Consider the following 6,207-nt stretch of genomic DNA (forward strand, 5'->3'; position numbering starts at 1 on the left):
CCCGGCCCGGCCCGGCCTCCTCCTCCTCCCAGCCGCCCCCGCCTTCCTTCCCCGCGCTGACTCCGCGCCCCAGTCGCCACTCCCGGCTAGCGCTCGGCGCGCGCGCGGCGAGTGTCCACGCGGGGCTTGACGCTCTCATTTTGAAAGGTTTAAAGAGGGACGACTGTTAATAACTGACCTCAAAGGGCTGCCTGCAGAACTGTGTGTGTGTGTGTGTGTGTGTGTGTGTGTGTGTGTGACAAACCAGTCTTTAAAAAGCAAAGGCGGACCCTAAAAGCCTCAAGAGGAAAATTGCAATGGGTAGGGAATAATAAACTCAAAGCGCGTTCCTTTTCAAGTTGACGCCCAAGTGCAACTTCCCTAAAGGTTTACAGTATCCGAGTTCATATGATACATAGGCTCGCAAGGAAAACCCAAAGCTTGCACTTGGGATAACTACTCTGAGGGATCACAGAGAACTCCATGAGGAAAGAAAGGGTCCAGATAAAATGTTAATTACGAAGCAGTCGCTGTAAAGTTTTTAAGTTTTAGGCCGGAAAAAGAGAGACCTTTTCTCTACAGGGCTGATTTGGACTAAAACTTTTCAGATGAATTTAGATTCTTACCCAGCTATTTGGATTTCAAATAATGGGCAAATTCTAGAAATTATATACAGTTTTTTGCCACCACCACCCCGGAAAGTGTCAATAGCTTCTCTTGCTGTTAAAATCCAAACCCCTGAAGGATTACAAATTAGCAGGCGGTGGACGTGGTTAATTTACCGTATATCTCCGGATCTTTCCTAGGTCATATAGAGATGGGTAGGTGGGGCCCCAGCTTTTTCTAAGGCTCCAGAGATTTCTAAACTGCCAGGAGCCCAGGGCAAGGAGTTAATGGCAGTCACTGCAATCTATGGAACCAATCCAGCTGTTAGCAAAGCACCAGGTGAGCGAAATGAAAAAGACTCAAGCTGGGCGAAAATTGATGGGGGCCGCCGCCTAGGACAACCAAGACAGGAGCAAGCTGCAGCCCGCAGGATTGACTATTGGAGGCCTCTGTGACTGAAGCTGGAAAGCTCCTGAAGCTGGAAAGCCTCTGCCGTAGCACCTGTAGGAAATCTGGAATACCCCTACCCCCAACCCTCAACAGCTAGGTACCGACAGAAACTTCTGGGCGCCCTTTAAACAGCTCAGACTCGGCGTCCCTACCCAATAGGGTAGGAAAGCAACCCACCGATCTGGTTGAGAATGCTTTTAAGAGGCTCAGTGTTCCTCCCCTCCGGCTCCAGGTTGAACAGCTCTTCCCTAATTGATCACATCTTACACATAAAAAAACTTTTCCCCCCCAAGACAAGGTCTCATTATGTATCCCTGGCTGTCCTGGAACTCACTATGTAGACCAGGTTGGCCTCGAACTCACAGAGCTCCGCCTGCTTCGGTCTTCCGAGTGTTAGAGTTAAAGGCGTGGGTTACTAAGCCGGGCTCTTATGCATTATTTATACGCACACAGATTCAGCTCATCAGGGGCCCGTCTGGCTCTATAGCAGAAGGGCTTCAGTCTTGGCAGATGGCTCTTCAGAGGAAGAGAACTAATTCTGGCCGGCTCAGCCAGCTCCTAGATACTCTTGGACAAAGAATAGACCCTTGGGAGGTTCGCCATGCTCCAGCCTCTACGACTTGACCTGCAGCTGCCAAGAGGGGACAGGACCAGGCGCGTGGGGTGTGGGGGATGGGGGGGTGGAGCGGACAGACCGGAAACGACTCTTTCCTGTCTCAGCCTCCAGAGTCCATGCTTTGGCTGTAGATGGAAATTCATTCCTGCAAACTGTCTCCAACCTCAGACACCAGGCAGCAACTTTTGACCCTAGCCTCTTGACACCCGCCTTAGCTTCATTAACTGCTGTCTGCAGACTTAAATGCAAGGCTGACACCCCAAAGCTTTAGAGTGTCCAGCTGTCACCTGCAGCCTGCCGCGGGCACAGAGCAGTGCCAGCCTCTCAGTCTCCATTCCTGCTTTCGGGTTTGAATTGTCCTTGCAAGGCAATTACGGTTTCCCTTTGGTATATATACACCCACTCCATTCTTGCGGAGAGCCAGGCAAGAGTGCATAGAAGAGCAGACTGTCTCACTAGTGTTTGGGATACCTCCTAACCAGCCTATCTGGCCTCTTAACGCCTCGTGTAGCTCTTTGCTCAGAATTCAGACACCCGTTTCTGGAAAAGAGTCTCACCAGACATAGGCTTGTGACAGATGTAAGGTTATGAGCAGTCAACAATTGCGGTGGAGAAAACTGCGCAGTGCGTTGCCTGCAGACGCGCAGGGAGCGCGGGGATGCAGCTTCTGGGAGATGTCTCTCGTGCTGGAGTGACTTTTTGGCGATTCAGCTGTCATTGTGTCACTCATAGACTACCCTCACCGGTGCTCCCAGGAAGTAAGCCGGATACACTCCTTGCTTCGCTCAGCGAGTGGGGTCCTCTTCGTCCGCTGTCGGCGCCTGTCCACAGTGAACAGATGCTTCCGTCCGCCATGTTTATCTACCAGTCTGGTTTCCATGAGACGCTCCACGGGTCCGTCCTTACATGTCTGCAGCCTTGTCTCCTAACACTTTGCCTAGTACATTAGGTCCCTAACCCATGTTAATTCTACCAATGAATGAACTGAAACAAAGATGCCTAATGGCTGACACGACAGGTATTATATATTTTTTTCTTTTTGAAACAGGGTTTCTCTGTGTAGCCTTGTTTGTCCTGGATCTCTTTCTGTACATCAGACAGGCCTCAAACTCAGATATTGCCTGCCTCTCCTCTGCCTGAATGCTGGGACACTAGTGTGGATAAATTATATATATATTTTACACGTGTATCTGTATGCCAGAAGGCATTAGATCCCATTACAGATGGCTCACAACCATGGTGGTGAGCAATAACAGGTTGCTGGGAATTGAACCCGGGTCCTCTGGAAGAGCAGCCAGCCCTCTTAACCACTGAGCCATCTCTCCAGCTCCTATGACTACTTTTGCTTTGTTTTGTTTTTTTCGAGACAGGGTTTCTCTGTGCAGCTTTGGTGCCTGTCCTGGATCTAAATCTGTAGACCAGGCTGGTCTCGAACTCAGAGACCTGCCTGCTCTGCCTCCTGAGTGCTGGGATTAAAGGCATGGCTAAATTCTTAACAGGTATCTGTTTGTTATCTTCTTGGAGTAGTATCATCTTTATACACTATGTCTTTTCTCTTTCCTACCCTTAAGAACACCCTAGAGTAATTCAGTTTCCTCCCCTTTAGTTGACTACATTAGGTAGTCAGCCTAAATTTGTGTGTATGTGCATATGAACACACATATTTAACATGTTAAGCAATGATATCTACCACTAAGTTATGCCCCCAGGGCTTAAGGCTGATTTTCTTGTTTTTGTTTTTTCAGAGAAAAAAAGTTGCCAGGTGGTGGTGGCATGTGGTGGCACATGGTGGCACATGGCTTTTGATTCCAGCACTTAGGAGGCAGAGGCAGGCGGATCTCTGAGTTCGAGGCCAGCCTGGGCTACAGAGTGAGTTCTAGGACAGTCAAGATAACACAGAGAAACTGTCTGGAAAAAAAAAAAAAAGGAACTTTATTATAACCACTAAGAACAGACATTTGTTAGGTAGGAGATCTGGTCTTAACATATTTATAAATCCCATTCCTTTAAGACAGCATAAATAACGCCCTACAGACCAACTTATCCCAGTGCTGGGCAAGCAACCCCAGGTGAACCTCAGAAACTTACGAGACAGGCTTCTGCTGGAAGGGACCACCGGAAGGCAGACAGTATTTGAGAAGCATGTTAAAGGGTGGCTCCATCTTTTAGACTTGTGTTAACATCTTATTTTCCTGCTTAAGGAGTGAGTCCCAACCTCTTAAATTACCCAAGGAGATAAGTTTGGCAGATGAGATAGCTCAGACAGAATCCTTGTTGATGATCCCTGGCCACTGGCTTTGCATGCATCCCAAGCGAGACTGCCGGAACTCTGAAGAGGTTTGCTATGGAACCAGGACTGAGGGTACAGTTTCAGGTGCCACCTCCTTTTTCTGTTTCAGCTGATGCATAGGCCTCTTCACCTTTGGTTGTCTTTATTTAAAAAAAAAAAAATGTGAATGCCTGAATGTATGTATATGTACCATTTGTGCCTGGTGCCCAGGGAGGCCAGGTGTCTGATTCCTGGAATTGGAGTTACAGACAGTTGTGAGCTGCCATATAGATGCAGGAAATGGAACCCAGGTCCTCTGCAGGAGCAGCAAGTGTGCTTAACTTCTGAGCTACCTCTCCCACTCTGGCCTCCTCACCTTTACTGTGTTGACTTAGGGCATGCAAATTGCATCTGAAAGCCCAGAATGGTTAAGTCAGGCAAGACAGTTAGGAGACATTCTTTTTTGCGTGCGTGTGTGTGTGTGTGTGTGTGTGTGTGTGTGTGTGTGTGTGTGTGTGTTTTGAGACAGGATTTCTGTGTAGCCATGGCTGTCCTGGAACTCACTCTGTGGACCAGGCTGGCCTTGAATTCAGGGATTAGCCTGCTTCTGCCTCTGAAGTACTAGGATTAAAGGGATTAAAGGCATTCACCAAAAACCAGAGGAAAGACAAGTTAAATAACTGTTCCTTAAGGTTCAGTAAGAGTACTCAAAAGAGGATTATGAATTCATCTCTACCCACTTATAACAATGGTCCAGAGGTTACAGAATTAATGAAACTTATGTTAGCATAGAATGAAATAAAAAAAGCTTCCCGTGTGACCTTTTCTGCCAAACTTAACTCAATTTTTGTAGTAAATACACTTGAAGAAATGATGTTTAACTGTGTGTAGCTCCTGGTCTGTTTCTACATGAAGCCTATACCCTGGGGATGAAGGGAGCCTGAATCCCCATGGGAAAATGAAACAAAACAATCATTGTGGCCCTGAACTACCTTTGAACTTCTCTATACAAGACAACTGAACTAATTGAATTAACTAATGGTTAATCTGGTTATCAACTGCCAAGTACATACATTGTTTCCCATACTCGTGTATCAAGAACAAACACTGACTTCCTTGCTTGAGGAATACCAATCCATTGCAGATAAGTCTTTATGGGTGAGACACTCAGACCGTATAATCCCAACAGAGGCTGGGGTGAGAAGGCTGCCAACCTGAACTACAGATTGAGGCGTTAAAAATCATAAAAACAAGACAGAAGTCACATTTAAAATAATTACTGGCTGGGGATAAAGTTTAGAGATGGATTACCTTTCATGCACAAAGCCCTGAGTTCAATCCCCAGTACTGAAAAAACGGATCTGAAGACAACTTGCTTTAAATACTTCCAACCCTCAGCGCAATGAGTTCTTTTTTTTAAAGTGTTTATCTTATTTTATACGTATAGGCATTTTGTCTGCATACCACATATGTGCCTGTCAGAAGAGGGTCAAAGCCCCTGGAACTGGAATTTCAGATGGGAAGTGGCCCTGGGTCCTCTGCAAGAACAGCCAGTGCTCTTAACCCAGCCACCTCTCCAGCCCAGCTCAATGAATTCTTCACATATTAACAACATCGATAGTTTTAATCCGAATACCTGACAACTCTTATTTTCTTATAAACACCACTTTGAGGGTGTTTATGAGAGACTGCTTTTACCATTTCCTTTTCAGTGTTAGGTGATTGTTTTTCCTACAACTTCAAACTTTCAAAACTTAGATAAATTTGTTTCCTGGCACACCTTGTGTGTTGAGGACAACTTGTAGGAGTTGACTGTTTTCTGACCTGAGGACTGAACTCGGCAGCCAGTACCTTGACCTGCTGAGCCATCTCGATGGCTCTCCTCTAAGTTTTCATTTTCTTTACTTTGTTGAGCCCGAGTCTCATGTAGTCCATCCCGGTCCTGATCTTGAGCCACTAGGAAGCTAATCATGACTTTGAAGTCCTAAGCCTCCTGTCTCCACTTCTTCTTCTTTTTTTTTTTTTTTTTTTTTTGAGACAGGGTTTCTCTGTGTAGCCTTGGCTGTCCTGGATCTCGTTCTGTAGACCAGGCTGGCCTCGAACTCACAGAGATCCACACCTGCCTCTACCTCCCTAGTGCTGGGATTTAAGGCCTAATCCACCACCCAGTGTATTATTAGTCTGTTCTTCAAATAGTTAACTAAAAAGCTAAGAAAAAGAGAGAGAGAGAGAGAGAGAGAGAGAGAGAAATAGTTATTGTATTTGTAATATATCCTTTTATAATACT

Source organism: Onychomys torridus, chromosome 23 (assembly GCF_903995425.1).
Source record: "Onychomys torridus chromosome 23, mOncTor1.1, whole genome shotgun sequence".
Taxonomy (NCBI): Eukaryota; Metazoa; Chordata; class Mammalia; order Rodentia; family Cricetidae; genus Onychomys; species Onychomys torridus.